General features: G+C 38.6%; 1 non-coding gene across 1 annotated transcript; it reads left to right on the top strand.

Moving 5' to 3' along the window:
• Positions 1-21471: 21471 nt before the first annotated feature.
• LOC148565746 (small nucleolar RNA R71) lies at positions 21472-21580 on the top strand. The gene has a single exon (XR_015885372.1). It is a non-coding gene; the product is annotated as a small nucleolar RNA R71 (small nucleolar RNA).
• Positions 21581-27374: the final 5794 nt, after the last annotated feature.

The raw sequence follows: 27374 nt of genomic DNA, 5'->3' as shown, positions 1-27374 counted from the left end.
TGTAGCTAGAGGATGGTTGGAGTTCATTCAATGCTCAATCATTCCCACTAGCAACCGGTCTGAAGTTACTATAGACCGGGCCATCATGATCCATAGTATCATGATTGGAGAAGAGGTGGAAGTTCATGAGATTATACCTCAAGAACTCTACAAGGTGGCTGACAAGTCCTCCACTATGGCAAGTTTAGCCTTTCCTCACCTCATTTGCCACCTATGCAATTCGGCTGGGATTGACATAGAGGGAGATATCCTCATTAAAGAGGACAAGCCCATCACTAAGAAAAATATGGAGCAAGCAAGAGAGCCCAGTCATGGAGCTCAAGAGGCGCAAGAAGCTCATTTACATGAGATCCCGGAGATGCCTCAAATGCACTTTCCTCCACAAAATTATTGGGAGCAAATCAACACCTCCCTAGGAGAATTGAGTTCCAATATGGGACAACTAAGGGTGGAACATCAAGAGCACTCCATCATGCTTCATGAAATAAGAGAAGATCAAAAAGCAATGAGGGAGGAGCAACAAAGACAAGGAAGAGACATAGAAGAGCTCAGGGACATCATTGGTTCCTCAAGAAGGAAACGCCACCATCACTAAGGTGGATTCATTCCTTGTTCTTATTTCTTCTGTTTTTCGTTTTATATGTTGTGTGCTTATCCATGTTTGTGTCTTCATTATATGATCATTAGTAGTTAATAACTTTGTCTTAAAGTTATGAATGTCCTATGAATCCATCACCTTTCTTAAATGAAAAATGTTTTAATTCAAAAGAACAAGAAGTACATGAGTTTTGAATTTATCCTTGAACTTAGTTTAATTATATTGATGTGGTGACAATGCTTCTTATTTTCTGAATGTATGCTTGAACAGTGCATATGTCTTTTGAAGTTGTTGTTTAAGAATGTTAAATATGTTGGCTCTTGAAAGAATGATGACTAGGAAACATGTTATTTGATAATCTGAAAAATCATAAAAGTGATTCTTGAAGCAAGAAAAAGCAACAAAGAACAAAGCTTGCAGAAAAAAAAAAAAGAAAGAAAAAGAAAAAGCAAGCAGAAAAGCCAAAAGGTCTTAAAACCAAGAGGCAAGAGCAAAAAGCCAATAACCCTTAAAACCAAAAGGCAAGGGAAAATAAAAAGGATCCCAAGGCTTTGAGCATCAGTGGATAGGAGGGCCTAAAGGAATAAAATCCTAGTCTAAGCGGCTAAACCAAGCTGTCCCTAACCATGTGCTTGTGGCGTGTAGGTGTCAAGTGAAAACTTGAGACTGAGCGGTTAAAGTCAAGGTCCAAAGCAAAAAAAAGAGTGTGCTTAAGAACCCTGGACACCTCTAATTGGGGACTTTAGCAAAGCTGAGTCACAATCTGAAAAGGTTCACCCAATTATGTGTCTGTGGCATTTATGTATCCGGTGGTAATACTGTAAAATAAAGTGCTTAGGGCCACGGCCAAGACTCATAAAGAAGCTGTGTTCAAGAATCATCATACTGAACTAGGAGAATCAATAACACTATCTGAATTCTGAGTTCCTATAGATGCCAATCATTCTGAACCTCAATGGATAAAGTGAGATGCCAAAACTATTCAAGAGGCAAAAAGCTATAAGTTCCGCTCATATGATTGAAGCTATGTTTCATTGATAGTTTGGAATTTATAGTATATTCTCTTCTTTTTATCCTATTTGATTTTTAGTTGCTTGGGGACAAGCAACAATTTAAGTTTGGTGTTGTGATGAGCGGATAATTTATACGCTTTTTGGCATTGTTTTTAGTAAGTTTTTAGTAGGATCTAGTTACTTTTAGGGATGTTTTCATTAGTTTTTATGTTAAATTCACATTTCTGGACTTTACTATGAGTTTGTGTGTTTTTCTGTGATTTCAGGTATTTTCTGGCTGAAATTGAGGGACTTAAGCAAAAATCAGATTCAGAGGTTGAAGAAGGACTGCTGATGCTGTTGGATTTTGACCTCCCTGCACTCAAAGTGGATTTTCTGGAGCTACAGAACTCGAAATGGTGCGCTTTGAATTGCGTTGGAAAGTAGACATCCAGGGCTTTCCAGCAATATATAATAGTCCATACTTTGGCCAAGGATAGACGATGTAAAATGGTGTTCAACACCAGCTTTCTGCCCAATTCTGGCGTCCAGCGCCAGAAAAGGATCCAAAACCAGAGTTGAACGCCCAAACTGGCACAAAAGCTGGCGTTCAACTCCAAGAAGGACCTCTACACGTGCAACACTCAAGCTCAGCCCAAACACACACCAAGTGGGCCCCGGAAGTGGATTTATGCATCAATTACTTACTCATATAAACCCTAGTAGCTAGTTTATTATAAATTGGACCTTTTACTATTGTATTTGGCATCCTGGATCCTGGATTGTATTTTGATCCTGTGATCACGTTTTGGGGGCTGGCCATCTCGGCCATGCCTGGACCTATCACTTATGTATTTTCAACGGTAGAGTTTCTACACTCCATAGATTAAGGTGTGGAGCTCTGCTGTTCCTCAAAGATTAATGCAAAGCACTTCTGTTTTCTATTCAACTCATCTTATTTCGCTTCTAAGATATTCATTCGCACCCAAGAACGTGATGAAGGTGATGATTATGTGTGACGCTCATCACCATTCTCCCCTATGAACACGTGCCTGACAAACACTTCCGTTCTACATGAAATAAGCTAGAAAGAATATCTCTTAGATCTCTTAATCAGAATCTTCGTGGCGTAAGCTAGAATGATGGCAGCATTCAAGAGAATCCGAAAAGTCTAAACCTTATCTGTGGTATTCTGAGTAGGATTCAATGATTGAATGACTGTGACGAGCTTCAAACTCGCGAGTGCTGGGCGTTAGTGACAGACGCAAAAGGAGGGTGAATCCTATTCCAGCATGATCGAGAATCGACAGATGATTAGCCGTGCTGTGACAGAGCATGTGAGCATATTTTTCACTGAGAGGAGGGGATGTAGCCACTAACAACGGTGATGCCCTTGCATAAAGCCAGCCATGGAAAGGAGTAAGACTGATTGGATGAAGATAGCAGGAAAGCAGAGATTCAGAGGAACAAACGCATCTCTATACGCTTATCTGAAATTCTCACCAATGAATTACATAAGTATCTCTATCCCTATTTTATTAATTAATATTCGAAAACCACATAATTGTTTTATATCCGCCTGACTGAGATTTGCAAGGTGACCATAGCTTGCTTCATACCAACAATCTCCGTGGGATTCGACCCTTACTCACGTAAGGTATTACTTGGACGACCCAGTGCACTTGCTGGTCAGTTACACGGAGTTGTGAACCGTGGTTTTGGCATCATGTTTTTGGCGCCATTACCAGGGAAAGAAAGAGCAATGAACTTTACATAATTAAAGTGTAATCACAATTCCGCGTACCAGTTACCTCAACCTTTTTGAATATTTCTACCATTTTGGGATCGGGTTCCAGCTGCTTCCTGGGATTCCTTGCAAATTGTGGAAATGGAATGGGAGTGGTGTTTTCTGCAGTGTCTGCGCCTCTTGGTACTTCCTCCTATGGTTGGGCTTCTTCTTTTTCAGTTATGTCCTGTATGTCCTCTTCCTCTTCAACATCTTCTATTTCTACGACCTCTTCAGCTGAGGCGTGTTCTGGTGGGCTTGGCTCCTCCTGATTCCTCTCCTGCAGTGTGGTTCCGGACCTCAGGGTGATGGCATTAATGCCTCCCTTTGGATTTGGTAATGGTTGAGAGGGGATTCCAGTGGAGCTCGAAGGTTGGTTACTGGAATTTTGCATTGATCCAATCTATGAGACAAGAGCTTGCAAAGTAGCGGTCAGACCATTCAGACTGGCATTAATGTTATTTTCCATGGTCTGTTGACTTCGCTCAAAAATTTTTAGTAACTCTTCATTAGGAGATGAAGAAGGATGAGTGAATTGAGAGGTTTGCTGTTGGGTATTCTGTGGTCCTTGGGATTGCCTCAGGTGAGGTGCTCTGTAAGGTTGGTTTTGCTACCTGTTGTTATTATTCCACCTCTGATTTCCCTGATTATCTCTGCCTCCTCTGTTATTATTGTCCCTCCAATTCTAGTTAGAATTGTCTTGCCATCCATGGTTATTATTTCCACCTTGATTGTACCCTTGGTTGGGGCGGTCATAGAAGTTATGAGTGGATGCCACCATGTTGTCTTCCTGTTGGAGTTGCGGGCATTCATCAGTATAATGGCTATAATTAGCACAAATTCCGCAGACTCTCTGTGGGACTAACTGTTGGTTTTACTGTGGTGAAGGAGGTTGAGCTTGCTGAACTTGTTGTTGATTCAATTGCATCTGCTTCAGCAAGTTGGTCATTTCATAGATACTCTGAGATAAAGCAGTAGTCTCTCTGCTAGAGGATACTTCTGCAACGACTTTTGAACGGCCTTGTTTTTGCCTGTGGTTCCTAGTAGATTCAGCTAAGTCGCTGATCAATTGCCATGCCTCATCAGTGGTTTTGTACTTCTTCATAGACCCATTGCTAGCACTTTCCAATGTGGTCTTATCTTGGGGCCTCATACCCTGTGTGATGTAGCTGAGTAACACTATCTTGTCGATCATGTGGTGGGGGCATGCCTCCAGAAGACTATTGAAGCGTTCCCAGTATTCAAAGAGAGTCTCGTTGTCATCTTGAACAATCGTGGAAATGTCTTTCCTCAGTTTATCAGTAAGTTCAGATGGGAAGAATTTCTCCAAAAACTCTTTTCTAAGCGTATCCCAGTTGGATACATTTGCTAGGAGTTGAGTATAGTACCACTCTCTTGCTTTTCCCTCAAGAGAAAACAGGAAAACTTTCAGCAGAATTGAAGTTTCATCTGTACCATCTCGCCTGACAGTAGAACAGGCTGCTTGGAAATCTCTCAGGTGCTTGATAGGCTCTTGAGCAGGTAAGCCATGAAATTTGGGCATCAAATTGAGCAGTGCGGTCTTTATTTCGAAATCTGTAGCCACCGCTGGGTGATGCGCTTGAAACGGTTGCATTGTAAAATCAGGGGTTCCTTCCTCCTGGATGGTAACTCTTCTGGCTGCCGCCATGTTACTTGTACGTAAATCAACCGAATCAGTAGAACGGGGGCTGGTTTCTTCCTCAGATGGCGTTTCAAATCCGCCCTCAGAGAGGACTAACCGACGCCGAGCTCGCCTTATTCGTGAGATAGTTCTTTCAATCTCAGGATCGAATATTGGCAAGCATGGATCAGGAAGTGAACGCGACATCTAGCGAAAGAAACATGCAGCTCGTAGTAGCAAAATAAAATAAAATGCAAATAAATAAATTCTAATTAATAACTTTAGCACTCTATTGCAACTCCCCAGCAACGGCGCCAAAAATTGATGCGGGCAGAAATTGGCGAATTAAAAATTGTTAAAATATATACGTTGCAAGTATAGTTCTTAATTCGCCAGAAATCCGCCTATCAATTTAGAAAGATGTCACAGAAAATTGAAATTAAAATACTGGGAGTATGAATCCCAGGTCATCTCCCAACGAGTTGCAAAAAAGTGTGCTATTTTATTAATCAGAGAAAACCTAGGGGAGGAAATTAAATCCTAAGAACTATGAATGTGTAGAGAGAAAACCTAGGGGAGGAGTAAAACTAGTGTGCTATTTTATTAATCAGAGAAAAAGTGTCCTTTATTGATGAGGTAATAACTCTTCTCAGTGTTCTAATGCCAAAAAAAGTAAGAGAAAATTAAATCCTAAGAACTATGAATGTGTAGAGAGAAAACCTAGGGGAGGAGTAAAACTAGATCTAAAAACTAAAACTGTGTAGAATGAATGTTGTTCCTGGTTTCTGCATGTTCTCTGGCTCTAGTCTGCTGTTCTGGGCCAAAAATTGGGTCAAAATAGGGTCCAAAATTGCCCCCAGCGATTCTGCAAATTATGCAGATCGCGCATGCCATGCGATCGCGTCGCTCATGCGGACGCATCATTCGCGTTTCGCTTCACCACGCGGGCGCGTCGTCCACGCCTCCGCGTCGCTCGTGCTTTTTCATTTCGCGCGGTCGCATCATCCATGCAGCCGCGTCACTACGATTTGATCTTCTCCGCGCGGTCGCGTTGTCCATGCGGCCGCATCGCTTCTCACTGGTCATCTCCTCAATTTCTTGTGTTCCTTCCATTTTTGCTAGCTTCCTTTCCAATCTCCAACTCATTCTTGCCCTATAAAGCCTGAAACGCTTAACACACAGATCACGACATCGAATGGAATAAAGGAGAAGTAAAATGTATAATTAAAAGTCTCTAGGAAGCAATTTTCACTCATGTAATAATTTCAGGAAGGAAATATAAATGCATGCTATTTTAATGAATAAGTGGGTCAGGATCATGATAAAACCACACAATTAAACACAATATAAACCAGAAAATAGTGGTTTATCAATTATCTAGCAGGATTGTTAAAAACTAGTTTGAACTAGTCTTTTCGGTTGCATTTTGGTTAAAAGCACAAAACAAAAATGAAACAAAAGAAGGCATTAAGAACAAAATTCAGAACACACAAATATACAAAAATTAGTGTTTTTATATTTTCTTTGGTGATAAATTAAACATAAAACAAGAATAAAATTATGAAAGTCCAATTTATTCTTAGTTTTCTTTATACAAAGAATTTAGAAAAAATATCATTATAAAAAATTGATAAAAATAATTAAAAATAAAATAATAAATTACTTTTTATTAGTGTCTATGTGTCTTTTCTATTAAGAATACAAAATATATTAATTCACTATTTCGGGACATAATATTTGTGTCAATATCTTATCTACTGAACATAATTTTGTGTTTTTATATCCTTGTCTCGTTGTCCATAAACAAACACAACCTTTGTAAATTATTTTACCATGGGCTTATTTTTCCCTAACCAAAGGGTTTGCTCTCAAACCATACTACCAAATCTTTATAGTGGCCACTGAAATTCACGACTTTTACTAATTAGGTCTCCAAACTCCCAATCTCACTGTAGTTGTCCCTTCATATTGAGCTTTGGGTACCACAGTGGTCCTTAGAACCTTTCGTTGACAAGTTGGGCTGGTGTGAAACGATGTGTTTGTTTGGTGCTCAATGAGAGCAAAAATGATGTCGTTCTGGCCCTGGTGAGCATCTAAAATGGTTTGTGATCAAACATAAACACTTATTCATCCTCTCTATTTCCATTCTTCTTATTCTTTTCTCATCAATGGCTCTACTCTAGGATTTGCGTTTATGGGGTTCTTTATTTTGTGTGCAAGGTTTGAGTAAGATCATCTTCATCTTTTCTAGAAGCAAGTGGTTGCTCCATTTTCATTCTGAACGAAGGTATGGGTACAAGATTTATTTTTACATTAATGGTTCTTCTTTATAATCACATTATGAGTGTCACTGGAGTTTTTTTTCACTAGTGTAATTTCTAGGGATTTGTTAGATTTTCTATTAGATTGAAGTTTTTTGGTGTTGCTTTGCTTTTTGCAAATGGAACATGGATAGGGATATGGATGGGCCTAGTGTTGATACAAACTTATTTAGGAGTTGGGATATGATTCTTGTAGTTAAACTATTGTACTAAAGCATACATCTGCATTACGTTGTGAATGTATATGTATTTCTGGATTTTGTATTAATGATTTTGGACTTTTTTGTAGATGAATGAAATGCTGACTATTTTGTTTTATCACGGGGGCAATTTAAAAAAAATGAAGAAGGGAGATTCGTATATTCTCCAGATAATAGGACTTGTCTGGGCAATCTTGATGTGAAAACTCTAGATGTCCTCTCTGTGAAAAACTATCACAAGGAGCTTGGATATAGTCATATACAACACTGCTGGTAGTATATTCCTAGGAGTAGCCTTGAGAAAGGTCTAGAGAATTTAAATTTTAAACAATGACAGTAAGTTAAGATATTTGGTCATTTGTGACAAAAAGAACAAGGAGTGGTTAATATATATTATGCGCATGTTGTGTCAATTCCATAAGTATTAAAAGGTAAAGAGTTTGTGGTGTATTTGGATGATGAAGGTGAAGGGTCTGGGTAGATACTGAATATGGCCAAGAATACTATATCAAATAGATCAAAGGCTCCTAGAAATTCCCTCTCCCCTCCCCCAAATCCCTAAATATTACTCATGATTCTTTGGTTGTTTCAATCTTCTATTTGATGTCTTAGTTATACAATGATTAATGAAAATGTTAATTATAATGTGACATTGGATACTAGGAATAAACAGAATTTTAGCAATTTTAAATTTTCATTCCTAATTTTATTCATTACCCGCATCTTCTCACACTTTAACTAAGTGTATTAGCCAACTGCACAACCCACTCACACATTATAATATATCACTGTCAAGAATACTAGCGTTACAAACACAACCAGTACTAACAAGTGGAGAATCAATTTTTAACTCATAACATTAGTTTCTAACCTCCAAAGTATCCACACAAAGTTCATCTTCAATTTATCATTCTCACTAATAGAATTTGATTTTCCAGCCACTTCATCTTGCCCAATATTCGTCCACACAAACAGCACACACTACCTCTTCCGACTCGTTTGAAATCAACCAAAGCCAATTACCCATGCAACATAGCAATTAGGGAAAGAAGACAAAAATCAACATAACCCTACTTTCATAACTCACATTGTAATTAGGACATCCAAAAAATGGTTTATTTAGATTCAAATATGTCCTAACCCATTGGAGAATAGTACGGTAGCTACAACTACACCATTCGGGCACCCATGCAGTTTTGCATCCTCCCTAATACCCATTGGAAGGTGAGCAAATTGAACTCCTAATTGTCATGCTCCCATCTCCTATCATGGCTTCACAACAAGAAATTGCAGATGAAGAACAATATTGGAGCCAAAGGAAGAAGAATAAAATAGCAAATGGGAATGAATAAATCGGGGGTTTTAGGGTTATAAAAAAGGGGGAGCCAGCCAAAAGGGGTCAACCGAGTGTTACATTATCACTACATTTGCCGATTCAATGCCAGAAAAGGGTTCTAGGAACTACTATGGTGCCTAGTGCATAATCTATGGAAACCACTATAGTGAAATTGGAATTTGAGAGACTAAAAGTGTGTTTGGTTTGCGTTTTAATTTTTTGTTTTTATTTTTAATGTTTTTTGTTTTCTGAATTTTTTGATGGAAAAAGTGAAAACAGTGAAAATAATAAAATTCTATTTATTTTATTTTCACCTCTTGTTTTCACTTTTTCCTTCACAAAATCCAGAAAACAGAAAATACTAAAAATAAAAACAGAAAATAAAAACGGAAACCAAACTCACCCTAAATTGATGAAAGTTGTGAATCTCAAAAACCACTATGAAGATTGAGTCCACATTAACATTTAACACCATCGTCTAATTCAACAACACACCACCATCTTTTAACAAGATTTTGCATGCAATCTTATAAGCCAGTTGTCAAACAAGCATCAAATACTAAAATTAGGTATAGTATATATATTTTTTAAGACACTTGAGGTTTATAAAAACACAAACACATCATTTTGTGTTAGATAAATTGGTGAGCGAAATTGAACTCCACAAGTTTCACACAGATGAAACGGCAAGTGCACCGGGTCCTGCAAGTAATACCTCAGGTGAGTGAGGGTCGAATCCCACGGAGATTGTCGAATTGAGCAAGCAATGGCTATCTTGTAGATCTTAGTCAGGCGATTAGAAAAGATGGTTGTTTGTTTGAATGCATAAACAAAAATTAAAGGAAATGAAATACCAGATTAATGTAAAAGCAATGATAGAGATTCAGTTAAGGCTTCGGAAATGCGTATTCTTTCCGGATTAACTTTTTTTACTGTCTAATTCAACAACGAATGATTCATTCAATGGCAGCCATAAGTGATTAACTCATATCCTCTCATCAAGTTATTCTCTTCTAAACCATAGCAGTCCACCATATCCGAGAAACTCATGTCCTCTCATCAAGTTAACTCATGGCTTTCCACTATGGCCGAAGGTGAAGACCTAGGCAATCCACTCCCCTTTGCGATCCCACTATGGCCGAAGGTGATCTTCTCCTATATATATAATAACCTAATAACTATGAAGTACAAAAATATGATAGACTAGACTAGAGGTGCGAAAGTCCACTCTTGGGCCCACTTTGGTTGAGTGCTTAGGCTGAGCTTGGCGTCTAGCTTGACAAATGGGTGTTGAATGCCCATTAGAGGGTTGATCCATGCTATCTTATGCTTCTTGGTGGGCGTTGAACACCCTAAAGGGAGTGATTGGGCGTTCAACGTTGGCTTGAATCTCCTTGGGGCGTTGAACGCCAGAAAGGGGGTAGTTCTTGGGCATTCAATGCCCAGTATGGGCAGGCTCATTCGAAGAAAAGTATAGACCATTATATATTGCTGGAAAGCTCTGGAAGTTAGCTTTTCAACTCCATTGAGAATGCATCATTGGAACCTTTGTAGCTCCAGAAATGCTCGTTTGAGTTCATGGAAGTCAGAATCTGACAGCATCTGCTACGCTTTCCTTGTCTCTAAATCAGACTTTGCCAAAACTCCTCAATTTCAGCCAGAATTTACCTGAAATCATCAGAAAACACAACAACTTAAAGTAGAATCCAAAAATGTGAATTTTTCACTAAAACCTATGAAAATATAATGAAACTTAAACAAAACATAACTAAAACAATATGAAAATGATGCCAAAAAGCGTATAAAATATTCGCTCATCAGAACACCAAACTTAAACTGTTGCTTGTCCCTAAGCAACCAAAAACAAAGTAGGAATTAAAAAGAAGAGAAGGATATAATAAATCTTAGAGTTTTCAATGAAGCTCAGTTCCAATTGATGAGCGGGGCTAGTAATTATTTACTTCTGAACAGTTTTGGCATCTCACTTTCCTTTAAAGCTCAGAAGTATTGGTGTCTCTAGGGATTCAGAATCCAGATGATATTATTGACTCTCTTACTTCAACTTTTCTTGATTCTTGAACACAGCTTTTTCTTAAGCCTAGCCTTGACCCTAAGCATTTTGTTTTCCAGTATTACCATCGGATACATAAACGCCACAGGCACTTAACTGGGTGAACCCAATTGGATTGTGATTCAGCTTGGATAGAATCCCCAGACAGTGGTACCCATAGTTCTTTGGCACACTCTTTTGCTTTTGGGATCATGACTTTAACTGCTCAGTCTTAAGCTTTTCACTTAACACCTTCACACCACAAACATTTAGTTAGGGGAAGTAGCTCATTTGAACTTTTTGGGCCAAGATTTTATTTCTTTAGACCCTCCTAACCATTGATGCTCAAATCCTTGGACCCTTGCTCTTGCCTTTTGGATTTAAGAGCTATTGACTTTTTTTTTTGCTCTCTATCTTTTTTTTTTGCTTTTTCTTTCTTTTTCTTTTTGCTGCTTTTTCTTGCTTCAAGAATCAATATTTGTTTGATTTTTTAGATCACCAATAATACTTCTCCTTTTCCATCATTATTTCAAGAGCCAACACACTTTACTCCAACACCAAATATGCACTGTTAATTCATGCATTCAGAAAGTAAAAGCAAGACCACCACATCAAATAATTGGACTATTCTTATTATATAACTTGAAAATGATGTATCTCACTTTTCTCTTTTGAATAAAATTTTCTTTTAAGTATGGTGAGAGATACATGGGATATTTCATAGCTTTAAGACATAAACAAAGATGATCATGCACTACAAATAGAAAACAGACAATAAAACACAATGGAAAATAGAAAATTAACATAGGCAAGGGAATGGAACGTGACCACCTTAGTGATGGCGGCTACTGCTTACTCTAGTGGATCCAATGGAGCATTTAAGCTCCTCTATATCTCGTCCTTGCCTTTGTTGCTCTTCCCTCATAGCTCTTTGTTCTTCTCTTATTTCATGGAGGTTGGTGGAATGCTCTTGGTGTTCCAACTTCAGTTGATCCACGTTGGAGCTTAATTCCCCTAGAGAGGTGTTTAGTTGGTCCCAATAGTTTTAGGGAGGAAAATACATCCCTTGAGACATCTCAGGGATTTCTGGAGGCGGCTACACAGGCTCTCCTCGCTTGGGTGGAGGGCCTTTCTGCCACCTTGTACAGCTCTTGAGGTATCACCTCATGTACCTCCACCTCATTCCCAAGCATAATGCAGTGAATCATGATGACTCGGTTAATAGTCACTTCGGACCAGTTACTAGTAGGGATGATAGAGCGTTGGACGAAATCCAACCATCCTCTAGCTACGAGCTTGAGGTCAAGCCTTCTTAGTTGGACAGGCTTGCCTTGAGCATCCCTCTTCCACTGAGCTCCTTCCACACAAATGTCTGAAAGGACTTGGTCCAGCCTTTGATCAAAATTGACTCTTCTAGTATAAGGATGTGGGTTTCCTTACATTAATGACAATTGGAGTGCCAGCCTTACACATTTCGGACTGAAATCCAAGAGTCGCTCTCGGACCATGGTGCACCAATTTTTGGGATGTGGGTTCACACTAGTGTCATTCTTTTTGGTGACCCCAGCATTGGCATAAAACTCTTGCACCATTAAGATCCCAACTTCTGGGATAAGATTGGTCAGAACTTCCCAATCTCTTCTCCGGATTTCTTATTAGATCTCCGGGTACTCATTCTTTTTTAGCCTAAAGGGGACTTCCGGAATCACCCTTTTCTTTGCCACTACTTCATAGAAGTGGTCTTGATGAGCCTTGGTGATGAATCTCTCCTTTTTCCAAGTTTCGGAAGCAGAGGCAATGGCCTTTCCTTTCCTCTTTATTCAGGTTTCACCAGACTTTGGTGCCATACTTAGGGATGGTAGAAGTCAAAAAGCAAAGCTTTTGCAAATCCTCGAGCAAATATAAGCAAAAGGGAAGAAGAGAGTAGAAGAAGAAAAGAATAGTGGAGAGAGAGAGAGAGAGAGAGGGAGAGAGAGAGAGAGAGAGAGAGGGAGAGAGAGAGAGAGAGAGAGAGAGAGAGAGAGAGAGAGAGAGAGAGAGAGAGAGAGAGAGGTTCGGCCAAGTGGAGGCTAGTGTGAATGAGGTGTGTGGTGGAAGGGTTGTGGGAAGGGTTATTTATAGGGGTGGGAGAGGGTTGGGTTTGAAAATGGGGGGTAAAGATGGGTGGGAAAGTTTGAATTTGAAGTGGGTATGGTTGGTGGGAATTGATGGATGGAAGTGATGAAGGGTGTTGGGAAGAGAAAAAGGTGATGTGATGTAATTGGTTGAGGGTGTATGGGAAAGAGGGAAAGTAGGAGAGAAAAGAAGGTGCGGTAGGTAGAGTTTCTGTGGGACCCACTGGTCCTGAGAAGCTAGGAAATTCAAATTCGCTGCCCCTTGTGGGCGTTGAACACCCAACCTCTGCTCCCTGGTTGGCATTCAACGCCAGCTTTTTGCTCCCTGTAGGGCGTTGGACGCCCATTAAGGTCTCCTTTCTGGTGGTCAATGCCAGGTCTCTGCTCCTTCTTAGGCATTAAACGCCCAGAATTCTCCCTGTGTGGCATTCAACACCATCTTTCTTACCTATACAGGGCGTTGAACGCCCTTCTTGCTTCCTTGTCTGGCATTCAATGCCAGCAACGATTTTACTCCAGGGTGTTCTGTTTCCATCTCTGAATGTCTTTCTCTTTGTTCTGACTACTGCACATAATCACAAACTTAAAGGGAACAATTATGAATATAGACTAATATTAGAAATAAACTTAAAGAAAAATAGAAATACTTTAGTTATGGTTGGATTGCCTCCCAACAAGCACTTTTTTAACGTCACTAGCTTGACAGTTAGCCCCTTTACGGGGATGGATAGGGACTCAAAATTTCACCCCTTACAGTGAACTTCCTTTCTGTGCTCTCATGGATGAGCTCCACATGTTCTAGAGACAGGATCTTATTCACGGTATGTGGAATGACTGAGCTGTCTGTGAAGACAACTCTCATGCCAAGTGAGAGGCCTTCAGTGGGGATTTTCTTATCCCTCCAGCCTTTAGGTACCTTTTTCTTAGTACCTTCATTCTCATTTCTTGATGATGGTTTCTCAACACCAAACTTAGATTTGGTGTTTGGGGGCTCTGTAAAGCTTTGCACAGAGAGAGAGAGGGTTAGAACATCAAGTATTGCACAGTTGTCTTTCTTTTAGGGAGGGAGTTAGGTCTAGGCATCTTGAACAAGATGTGATCTTCTCATAACTGTAGAGTGAGCTCTCCCCTTGCCACATCAATTATGGCATTGGCAGTGGCTAGAAAAGATCTTCCAAGGATGATGGATTCATCCTCGTCCTCTCTAGTATCTAAGATTATAAAATCTGCACGGATGTAAAAGTTTTCAACTTTTACTAAGACATCTTCTACCAGACCATATGCCTTTTTCAATGATTTGTCTGCCATCTCCAATAAGATCTTGGAAGCTCGCACCTCAAGAATTCCCAGCCTCTCTATTACAGAGAGAGGCATGAGGTTTATGCTTGACCCTAGGTCGCATAAAACCTTTTCAAAGGTAATTGTCCCTATGGTGCAAGGGATTAGGAAGCGTCCGGGATCCGACAGCTTTTGAGGTAGTTTCTACTGAACCAAGGAATTGAGTTCCTTGGTAAGCACGGGAGGTTCGTCCTCCAATGTCTCTGTCCCAAATAATTTGGCATTCAGCTTTATCAGAATTCCTAAGTACAGAGCAACTTGCTCCTCCCTAGTTTTCTCTTCCTCATCAGAGGAGGAGTATTCTTCAGAGTCTATAATCTGCAACAAGGCATTGAAAGGAATCTCTATTGTCTCCTCATGAGTGCTGGTTGCTTTTAGTTCTTCAACAAGGGGGTCCTTAGTATGCGTAGGACACCCATCCTCTCCCATTGTGGTGTTTAACGCCAGGACTTGCTCTTCTTTAGGCTTTGAACGCCCATCTACTCCTTCACTGGCGTTCAGCGCCAGGAGTTCTTCTTCAGTTTTGGCCTCAGATCCTATACTAAGGGCCTTGCACTCTTTTCTTGAGTTTACTTTAGTGTTACTTGGAAGAGTGTTAGAAGGGATCTCTGGGATCCTCTTACTTAGCTGACCAATCTGTACCTCCAGATTGCTGATGGAGGACCTAGTCTCTGTTATGAAACTGTGAGTGGTCTTAGAGAGATCAAAGACTATAGTAGCTAAGTCAGAGAGGCTCTGCTTAGAAGTCTCCATCTGTTGATGAGAAGATGAGAATGGTCTGTTGTTGAACCTATTCTGGGTTCTTCCACCTTGATTATTGTTAAAGCCTTACTGAGGCTTCTGTTAATCCCTTCATGAAAAGTTGGGATGATTCCTCCATGATGAGTTGTAGGTGTTTCCATAAGGCTCAGTATAGGGATTCCCTGAGGAATTTCCCATATAGTGAACCTCCTCCATCATGGGTTGATCTGGATCATAGGCATCCCCTTCCTAGGAGTTTTCTTGCGTGCAGCCAGTTGTAGCTTGCAATCCAGTCAGGTGCTGAGAGATCATGTTGACCTGTTGGTTCAGGATCTTGTTCTGAGCCAATATGGCATTCAAAGTGTCAACCTCCATGACTCCTTGATAAACTACTATTTTATGATTTATCTTGTACTCAATTGAGTGGTTTTTATTAACTTTTTACCCACTTATTCATAATATTTGCATGGTTTTATATTTCCTTCCTAATTATGTGCTTTGACTGAAAACATGCTTCTTTGGCCTTAAAGTTCCCTATGTTTAAATCCTCTCTTATTACCATTAGATGCCTTGATATGTGTGTTAAGTGATTTCAGAGATTACAGGGCAGGAATGGCTCAGAGGATAGAAAGGAAGCATGCAAAAGTGGAAGAAATGCAAGAAGTTGGAGAAATTGCTAAGCTGTCCAGCCTGACCTCTCTGCACTCAAACGGCTATAACTTTAGCTACAAAGGTCCAAATGACGCGGTTCTAGTTGCGTTAGAAAGCTAACGTCTGGGGCTTCGATTTTATATATAATATGCTATGGTTCCTCTGATGCTAGGCAACGCGACTGCGTGATCCATGCGGCCGCGTCGCAGTGATGAAAAACCAGCGTGGCAAAATTCGAAACCAGCAAATTCTGGACTGTTTTTGACCCAGTTTGCGGCCCAGAAAACACAGATTAGAGGCTATAAAGTGGGAGAATGCATCCATTCATGAGGAGGCTCTCATAATTCACAATTTTAGGAGTAGATGTAGTTTTTAGAGAGAGAGGTTCTCTCCTCTCTCTTAGGATTAGGATTTAGGATTTCTCTTAGTTTTAGGAGCGACTCTCAATCCCAGGTTCTTTATTTTTATTTATTTTTTCAATTGTCTTATGAACTTTTCCATGTTAGATTTTACTACTTTGAATGTATTTTATTTGAGGTATTTTCAGATTTAAGATTGCTTTGCTTTATTTATATTGATGCTCTGTTTAAGATTGCTTTCAATTTAATTTAGATATTTTTCTCCCTTTTGGCTTTGGTCAAGTGATTGGTAATACTTGAGTTATCAAACTCAGCAAGTGATTGAAATTAGCAGATTTTGCTTGAGCTAGGATTGCTCTAACACTAGTCTCTCCACAAGAGTTGACTAGGACTTGAGAATCAAGCTGATCAGTCCACTTAACCTTCCTTTGTTTAATAAAGGATGACCAAGTGGGATTAAAACCCAATTCTCTTCATACCTGATAAGGATAACTAGGATAAGAATTCCAATTCTTATACCTTGCCAAGAGATTTTATTATTATTATTTTATTTTACTTGTCATATAACATATTCCCACCTTACTTCCAAAACCCCAATTTACAAGACTCATAACCAATAATAAGAACATACCTCCCTGCAATTCCTTGAGAAGACGACCCGAGGTTTGAATACTCGGTTAACAATTTTTAAGGGGTTTGTTACTTGTGACACCCAAGACATTTGTGTGAAAGGAATTTTGAAGGTTTAGAAACTATACTTGCAACGAGGATTTATTCGCAAATTTCTAGACCACACAAAAGTTCTCTCATCAAAATGGTGCCGTTGCCGGGGAATTGCAAACGTGTGCCTTATTATTGGTTATTGTAAATATTTTTTTGATTTTTGCTTGTTTATTTATTTTTATTTTTGTTTTTATTTTTACTTTTCCATAAATTAAGAGGTTATTTGTTTTTATTTAGTTATTAAAAAAAAAAGAGAAAAAAAAGGGGGATTTTCGCACGCGACGCGACAGCGTCGCCGACGCGTCTGTGTCGTATGTGCGTTCGGAAGAAAATAAGGTTGAACAGAGAGTCACGCGAAAGCGTGGCTGGAGGCGCGCTAATGGCACATATTGATCCATGCGACCGCATCGCTGACGCGTCTGCGTCATATGAGAAACAGGCCTCCCACGCGACCGCATCACCCACGCGGCCGCTTGACCTAAAAATCGACATCAACCGGGTGCATGGCCGAAAGTTGAGCTGGAGTTGGGCTGGACTCGCTCTGGAAGCCCAAACCTCACCACGCGCCCGCGTCATATCCCCATGATGGCCATTCACGCGATCGCGTCAACCACGCGATCGCGTTACCCAGAATTTTGGCAAAAAGAGTTTCGAACAGAGAGTTGCGCGACCGCGAGGCTGCACTCGCGCCAATCGCACAAAACAGTCCACGCGATCGCGTGACCCACGCGTCCGCGTCACCTGACCTTCTTGCGCACCACGCGACCGCGTCACTCACGCGTCCGCGTCACAAGCGGCGCACAGAATATCCAGATCAGCCAAATTTCTTATCTTTTCTTCTCTAATCCTTATTTTTCTTATCTTTTCTTATTTCTTTCTTCTTCCTTTCTTATTTTCTTTCACCTCCATTTTATTTTACTTAGTTTATTTGCATACTTTCATTCATTGCATTATTTTCATTGGTGTTGGAATTTTATTTGGGTCATTGTGGATTATTACAAAATTATTTGGCAATTATATTTTTAAAGGGTTGCTTGCATGTTCAATTTAATACTTTCAAATAGCTTATTTACCATATATGCTATGTGTTTGTGAAAAAGCCCATATGGCATTATGCACTTCTCTATTATACTTTATACTATTCAATGCTTGCTTTTCATAAGCTCCCTTTACTATTTTAATATAATTGTCAATACAAACATGGTAATTTATTACAAGTAATGCTTGGTCTATGCTACTCATGCCCTTTTTCAGCATGCCAATAAACACCTTGCATCCACTTATCTTTCGATGCACTGGCTATTTTTCATTGCTGGCTTTTCACATGTACTCGAGAGCATGTGTTAATGTCAATTACATCCTAATGTGCATCCATCACCACTCTTCCGTTCTCTTCCTTGCTATATATATCTCTTTGAATTTAATTTACTTTCTCTTTCCTTTTTCAGGATGGCCACCAAAAAAGAAAAGGAGAAAGCTACTCCCAAATCAATAGCAAGGAAAGGAACAAAAAGAGCCCAGCTGAGAAACCACAACCCCCATCCACTTGCACATCTTAGCATGCACCGAGGACGGTGCAATCTTTAAGAGTGGGGAGGTCGATACCGATCTCCATGGGTTAGTTACCTTCTTCTCAACACCATTGTTTTATTTTCTTTGTTTGTTCATTGTTACATTTGCATGATTGATTGCATATTTGTTTGATTTCTGCATATTTTACCACTTGGTTAAAGTAATATTTTATTTTTCAAGAAACTTTTTATAACATTTCACTAATTTGAATAAAATTTTTTGTTACACTTGTTTGAAGAAATATTATACTGGAACATGGTTTAGAGCTCGAACACACAAAACCAGTGAGATTTTTGAGCCTATTTAATTGGTTGCATTTTATCAACCAATATTTTATTTTTGGTGTGTGTTTTTCTCTCTAAAATTGTGATCTTTGTCTTGCTTAATTCTATATTTCCATGGTTTGATGTATGCATGCACTTATATGATTGAGGCCTTTGTTTCACTAGGCTTACATACCCATATGGCCTTTACCCTTCATTATTCCTTGCAAACTAATTTGAGCCTATTATACCCCTTTGTTCTTTACTTTAGCACATCATTAACTCTAAGCGGAAAATAATAATGTCCTTAATTTGAATCCTTGGTTAGCTTAGACTAGTGAGAGTGTTTATGAATTAAGTGTGGGGAAAAGTGGGTTTGGAAACAATTGGTTTAAGAATTGGGTATTATATATCTTTTGGAAACAAATGTTTAGAACATGATTCATGCATTCAATAAATTAATCATATGCATTGAGAATATATATATATATATATATAAAAGAAAAAAAAGAGAGAAAAAGAAAAGAAAAAGAGCAAATAAGTAAAAGGGGACAAAAAATGCCCAAAATATGTGGTGAAAGCAATGCATATGAGTTGTACTTGAAATTAGAATGCATGAATATGTGAAAAACATGGTTGATGGATAGTTGGATGTTGTATTATGATTACATAGATTGTTTAAGTTAGGTGGGAAAAGTTTAAGTTAATTAAGGATTCAGATTTTAGTCCACTTGACCAAATACAGTCCTACCTTGACCCTAACCCCATTACAACCCTTAAAAGACCTCTTGATTTGTGTATTTGTGCATTAAATTTATGTTGATTGTTAGATGAAGAGCAAGCCTTAGAAAGCAAGGTTAGTAGAGAATTGAGAGAATCGAACCTTAAACACTTGAGTGATTAGAGTGTATACACTACCAGTGAGGGTTCGATGCTCAATTCCTTGTTCCCTGCTTTCATGAGCTATTTTCTTCTTGCAAGTCTATTTGTACTTCATTTTCATGATTTGAATTAGTGAAATCCAGTTCATATTTTCTCTTGAAAGATTTGTTTATTTTTAACCAAGTAGGTAGAAACATTTTTGCATGTAGTTACATTCATAGGTTGCATTTCATACATTCTATCATCCCTCTTCATCTTTATAGCTTCTCTTGAGCTTAGCATGAGGACATGCTAATGTTTAAGTGTGGGGAGGTTGATAAACCACTATTTTATGGTTTATCTTGTACTCAATTGAGTGATTTTTATTAACTCTTTACCCACTTATTCATAATATTTGCATGGTTTTATATTTCCTTCCTAATTATGTGCTTTGACTGAAAACATGCTTCTTTGGCCTTAAAGTTCCCTATGTTTAAATCTTCTCTTATTACTATTAGATGCCTTGATATGTGTGTTAAGTGATTTCAGAGATTACAGGGCAGGAATGGCTCAGAGGATAGAAAGGAAGCATGCAAAAGTGGAAGGAATGCAAGAAGTTGGAGAAATTGCTAAGCTGTCCAGCCTGACCTTTCTGCACTCAAACGGCTATAACTTTAGCTACAGAGGTCCAAATGATACGGTTCCAGTTACGTTGGAAAGCTAACGTCTGGGGCTTCGATTTGATATATAATATGCTATGGTTCCTTTGACGCTAGGCGACGCGACCGCGTGATCCATGCGGCCGCGTTGCAGTGACGAAAAACCAGCGTGGCAAAATTCGAAACCAGCGAATTCTGAACTGTTTTTGACCCAGTTTGTGGCCCAGAAAACACATACTAGAGGCTATAAAGTGTGGAAATGCATCCATTCATGAGGAGGCTCTCATAATTCACAATTTTAGGAGTAGATATAGTTTTTAGAGAGAGAGGTTCTCTCCTCTCTCTTAGGATTAGGATTTAGGATTTCTCTTAGTTTTAGGAGCGACTCTCAATCCTAAGTTCTTTATTTTTATTTATTTTTCCAATTGGCTTATGAACTTTTCCATATTAGATTTTACTACTTTGAATGTATTTTATTTGAGGTATTTTCAGATTTAAGATTGCTTTGCTTTATTTATATTGATGCTCTGTTTAAGATTGCTTTCAATTTAATTTAGATATTTTTCTCCCTTTTGGCTTTGGTCAAGTGATTGGTAATACTTGAGTTATCAAACTCAGCAAGTGATTAAAATTGGCAGATTTTGCTTGAGCTAGGATTGCTCTAACACTAGTCTCTCCACAGGAGTTGACTAGGACTTGAGAATCAAGCTGATCAGTCCACTTAACCTTCCTTTGTTTAATAAAGGATGACCAAGTGGGATTAAAACCCAATTCTCTTCACACCTGATACGGATAACTAGGATAGAAATTCCAATTCTTATGCTTTGCCAAGAGATTTTATTATTATTATTTTATTTTACTTGTCATATAACATATTCCCACCTTACTTCCAAAACCCCAATTTACAAGACTCATAACCAATAATAAGAACATACCTCCCTGCAATTCCTTGAGAAGACGACCCGAGGTTTGAATACTCGATTAACAATTTTTAAGGGGTTTGTTACTTGTGACACCCAAAACGTTTGTGTGAAAGGACTTTTGAAGGTTTAGAAACTATACTTGCAACGAGGATTTATCCGCAAATTTCTAGACCACACAAAAGTTCTCTCATCACTCCTCTTTTCTGAGCTACCCCATTGTTCACAGTGTTCCTCTCAGAGACATTTTTTTCAAGTGGAGTGATCCACCAGCAGAGTGGTCTAATGCAATCTTGGACAGTTCAGGGAGGCCATCATAGAAGATTTCTAGCATGGTCCAGTCTGAAATCATGTTAGGAGGGCACTTTCTGATCAGTTACTTGTACCTCTCCCATGCTTCATAGAGGGATTCATCCTCTTTCTGTCTGAAGGTTTGAACTTCCACCCTAAGCTTGCTCAGCTTCTGAGGTGGAAAGAACTTGGTCAAAAATGCATTGACCACCTTCTTCCAAGAGTCTAGGCTTTCCTTAGGCTGAGAATCCAGCCATAACCTTGCTCTGTCCCTTACAGCAAAAGGGAAAAGCATACGCTTGTAAATCTCTGGATCCACTTCATTAGTCTTGACAGTATTACAGATCTGCAAGAAATCAGAGATGAATCTGTTGGGATCTTTCTGTGGAAGTCCATGAAACTGGCAGTTCTCTTGAACTAGAGTGACCAGTTGAGGCTTCAGCTTAAAATTATTTGCACTAATGGCAGGTATAGAGATGCTGCGCCCATAGAAATTAGAAGTGAGTGCAGTAAAGTCACCTAGGACCTTCCTTGAATCTCTTTTCTCATTGAGATTGGCTACCATTTCTGTATTCTCTGCTTCTTGTTCAAAGAGCTCCGTGAGGTTTCCTCCAGAGTATTGGGCTCTAACTTGTTGTAAACGCCTCCTTAGAGTCCTCTCAGGTTCAGGATCGAGATCAAAGAGAGGTTCTTTATCCCTGTTCCTGCTCATAAACAAGAAAAAAGAATGCAAGAAGAGAAGAAGAAAGGATTCTCTATGTCAGAGTATAGAGGTTCTTTATTAGAGAGATAGGTCAAGAGAAAAAGAAAAGAAGATGTCCTTTAATAAGGATAGTTGTCAAAAATCAATAGAGAGAAAATAGGAGATATTTTCGAAAATAGAGAGGGAAAGAGAGATGAAATTTTCAAAAAAGAAGAAAGAGAAAAGAAATAGAAAGAGAATAAGGTAAAACAAGTAACTAATTAACCAACAAGAATTGAAAATAAAAGATTTGATTTTGAAATTCAATTTTAAAAGAAAGTAGAGAATTAAAGTTTAAAAGTTTTAAATTTAAAAAGAAGATAAGATAAGTAAGTTTTTAAAATTTAAAAAGAAAGATAAGATAAAGAATTAAAAAGATAAGAATTTGGAAATTTAAAATTTTGAAGATGTAAAGTAAAAAGATATGATAAAGATTTGAAAAGATTTCGAAATTTGAAAAGATTTGATTTTGAAATTTGAAATTAAAATAAGATAATATATTTGAAATTTAAAGAAAGATAAACAAAAGATAAGATAAAGAATTGAAAAAGATTTGAAAAGATAAGATTTGAAATTAAAATTTAAACTTTACTAACAAGAAAACACCAAACTTAGAATTTTTAAATCAAGATAAGAAAAGATAGCTAGGATTTCGAAAATTTGAACAAAGATAAAAGAGATATTTTTTTTTTGGATTTTCGAATTTTAAAGAAAAAGAAAAACAACTAAGATACACCAAACTTAAAAATTTAAGATCAAATGACACTAATTTTCAAAAATTAAAGGAAAAACAACTAAAAGACACCAAACTTTAAAGATTTTTAAATCAAACAAAGAAAAATATCAAGAACAATTCGAACACAATGAAGAACACTCAAGAACAATTTTCGTAAATTAAAAAAAAAAGATGAAAACAGACGGGATACAAACTTAAAAACTGAATGAGACTCAAATAAAAGACAAAGATTACTTAAGAAAAGAAAAGGTTTTGAATTTTTTTTTGGAAAGGAAAACAAAAGACACAATCAAAAAAGTAACTAAACCGTAAAAAGTACCTAACCTAAGCAACAAGATAGTCCGATAGCTTGTCAATCTCGAATAATCCCCGGCAATGGCGCCAAAAACTTGGTGCGCGAAATTGAATCCGCAAGTTTCGCATAGATGAACCGGCAAATGCACCGGGTCATCCAAGTAATACTTCAGGTGAGTGAGGGTTGAATCCCACGGAGATTGTCGAATTGAGCAAGCAATGGCTATCTTGTAGATATTAGTCAGGCGATTAGAAAAGATGGTTGTTTGTTTGAAAGCATAAATGAAAATTATAGGAAACAAAATACCAGATTAATGTGAAAACAATGATAGAGATTCAGTTAAGGCTTCGGAGATACGTATTCTTTCTGGATTAACTTTTCTTACTGTCTACTTCAACAATGAATGATTCATTCAATGGCAGCCGTAAGTGACTAACTCATGTTCTCTCATCAAGTTAATCTCTTCTAAACCATATCCGAGCAACTCATGTCCTCTCATAAAGTTAACTCATGGCTTCCCACTAGGGCCGAAGGTGAAGACCTAAGCAATCCATTCCCCTTCGCAATCCTACTCAAAATGCCACAGACAAGGTCGGATCTTCCGGATCAGGGAATGCTTCTTTTCTGACTCTAGCCTTAACACCACAGAGACCTCAGTAACCCATGGTCAACGGGATTTTATGTCACTAATCCAAAGTCTCCTAGGTACGCTCTTGGAATCCGCAGTGCACTCTCTAGCTGTGGTTCAATGCTATCCGAGTCAAGACTCACACGGAACCCATGTAGAACAAGGATGAATGTCACAGTTCATCCTCAATTCATGAGATGAAGAACGAAAAATGCACAAGAGTATGGAATCAAATGTGTATTGATATAAAAACAGTAATATTATTAATCCATGAGAGTCAGCAGAGCTCCTAACCCTAACTTAGGAGGTTTAGTAGCTCATAACTTACAGAAAGTAGTAGTAAACATGCAAAAGGGCAAAAGATCGGGTTGAAGGAAGATCCTCAACAAGGGTGATCTTCTCCTATATATATAATAACCTAATAACTATGAAGAACAAAAATATGATAGACTAGACTAGAGGTGCAAAAGTCCACTTTTGGGCCCACTTTGGTTAAGTGCTTGGGCTGAGCTTGGTGTCCAGCTTGAGGGATGGGTATTGAATGCCCATTAGAGGGTTGATCCACGCTTCCTTATGCTTCTTGGTGGGCGTTGAACACCCCAAAGGGGGTGATTGGGCGTTCAACACTGGCTTGAATCTCCTTGGGGCGTTGAACGCCAGAAAGGAGGTAGTTCTTGGGCATTTGATGCACCACTATTTCGTGGTACATCTTGTGCTTAATTGAGTGGATTTTATACACTATTCTCACACTTATTCATGTAAATTGCATGTTTTATATTTTTCTTCCAGATTTTGTACTATGATTGAAAACATGTTTCTTTGGTCTTAATTTAGCTAATTTTAATCCTCTCTTATTACCATTCTATGCCATGATATGTGTGTTAAGTGTTTTCAAGGTTTATAGGGCAGGAATGGCTTAGAGGATGGAAAGAAAGAATGAAAAAGTGGAAGGAATACAAGAAATTGAAGGAATTGCTAAAGCTGTCCAGCCTGACCTCTTCGTACTTAACTGACCATAACTTGAGCTATAGAGGTCCAAATGAGGCGGTTCCAGTTGCGTTGGAAAACTAACATCCAGGGCTTCGTAAGATATATAATTTTCCATAGTTGCCTGGCGGTTGGGCGATGCGCACGCGTGGATCACGCGTACGCATGACCTGGCAAAAATTCAATCCACGCGTACGCGTGGAAGATGCGTACGCGTGACAGTGCCGCGTGTTGGACGTATCAGATATCGCTGGGGGCGATTTTTGGGCTGTTTTTGACCCAGTTTTCAGCCCAAAAAACACAGATTAGAGGCTACAAAGTGGGGGAATCCATTCATTCAGCATTCATTCATAATTCACAATTTTAGGTTTTAGATGTAGTTTCTAGAAAGATAGGCTCTCTCCTCTCTCTAGGCTTTAGGATTTAGGATTTCTCTTAGTTTTAGGATTACTTCTTCTGCATTCCAGGTTCAATGTTCCTTTAATTTAGTTTCTCTTCTACTTTTATTTATTCTAGTGCTTTGGTTTATCTATTTCACTTGTTAATTACTTATTTTCCCAATTTGGTTTATGAACTTTCCAATGTTATATTTGATTTTATATTCAATGCAATTTGAGGTATTTCAGACTTATGATTTTAATTTAGCTTTTTACATTTTTAGCTTGAATTGATCAATTGGTGACACTTGAGTTATCAAACTCCTTTGTTGATTGATAATTGGAATTTGCTGGTTGATTTGGATCCCTCTAAAGCTAGTCTTTCCTTAGGAGTTGACTAGGACTTGAGGAATCAAATTGATTAGTCCACTTGACTTTCTTTTATTTAGTAAGGGTTAACTAAGTGGGAATAATGAACAATTCTCATCACAATTGATAAGGATAACTAGGATGGGATTTCCAGTTCTCATACCCTGCTAAGAGCTTTATTAGTTATTACTTTAATTCTTACAATTTACTTTTCCTGTTCATTATTCAAAAACCCCAAAAAGATAATCTTCCATAACCAATAATAAATACACCTCTTTGCAATTCCTTGAGAGATGACCCGAGGTTTAAATACTTCGGTTATCAAATTTTATTAGGGGTTTGTTACTTGTGACAACCAAACTTTTGTACGAAAGGATTATTGTTAGTTTAGAAACTATACTTGCAACGAGAACTTATTTGTGAATTCTTTACTGACAGAAAATCTGTTCGTCAAAATGGCGCCGTTGCCGGGGAATTGCAAATGTGTGCCTTATTATTGGTTATTGTAAATATTTGCTTTTTTGTTTCTTTGTTAGTGTTTCTAGTTTTAGGTGTTTATTTTCATTAATTTCTATTAGTTTTTATTTCTTTTGCTACTATGAATTCTCACCCCTCTGGCTTTAAGTTTGGTTCCAATGTTGTTGTAAGGAATGGAAGCTATAATGAGAACAGACATCAAGGTTGGAAGAATCAAAGATGGGAGGAGCCACAAGGATTTGATTAACCCTCTTGGCAACAACCCCCTCCAATGCGCTATAACCAACAACCATTCTGTGATGCATACCAAGACAATAGTTATGGTGGACCCTTTCGTGACAAACCACCTCCACCAAATTACTATGGTCAAGAGCCATTCCAGGGAGCGTACCAAAATGATGAATATGGTGGACCCCTTGTAGTTACCAACAAGCCCCACCATATGCTTATGAACCCCCTCCTCAACATAACTCTGAACCACCATACTCACAAGCCCCTTTCCACCATTCACCTCCATATGACCCTAATCCTTATCCACCACACCAACCACCATATGAACCACACCCAGAACCACCACCTCAATATTCACCATCTCCATATCTTTATCAAGAAGAACCACCTCCGTATTATGAGCCCTTTTTCCCAACAATTGAACCCTCCTATCCACCCCAACCTCCATTGGATAACAACACACTAATCTCTAACATCATTGGTCTCACCTCTATACTCCAAAATCTTATATCCCACATGAATCAACCCTCTACCTCCAATATTCAGCCCTCAAACTCTAGTGCGCTTCCTTTTCAACCACATAATGATCTTCTCATCCCATCACCACCCTCCATGGAAGAGCACCCACATCCATCAATCCAAGAGTAAGATGATTCCAGTCATGCTATTGACATGGAACAAGAGAGAAGGGTTCGTCTTCGCGAATTCATACTTCATAAGAAGCTAGAGGAGGCCCTAAAGGTAGAGGTAGGAGAGACCCTTGAAGGAAGTTGTCAAGAGGTGGAAGTCAACAAGGAGGAGCTGGATTTTGTACTTGAAGATGAAGAAATAGTTGAAAAGAGTTGTCATGGAAAGGAAATCATCAAGGATGAGTACGATTTTATACTAAAATAACTGGATAAAGCAGTAATTATTGAAGAGGAAGAAGTGGTTGAAGACTTGGGAGATGCAGAACCTCCATGGGGAAGTCCAGTCATAGAGCCTCCTTTCAAGGTGTTTGATGTTGATGTTGAAGAGGTTGTACAACCTCTGAGACATATCATGGTTGAAGACTTTGCAGAGGTTGATCAAAAGATGGGGATTAAAGAAGAAGAAGCACAACCTCCCATGCCATT

The sequence above is a fragment of the Arachis ipaensis genome, chromosome B5, assembly GCF_059453495.1.
Source record: "Arachis ipaensis isolate K30076 ecotype BB chromosome B5, ASM5945349v1, whole genome shotgun sequence".
NCBI lineage: Eukaryota > Viridiplantae > Streptophyta > Magnoliopsida > Fabales > Fabaceae > Arachis > Arachis ipaensis.
This window is presented reverse-complemented; position numbering and strand designations above follow the sequence as displayed.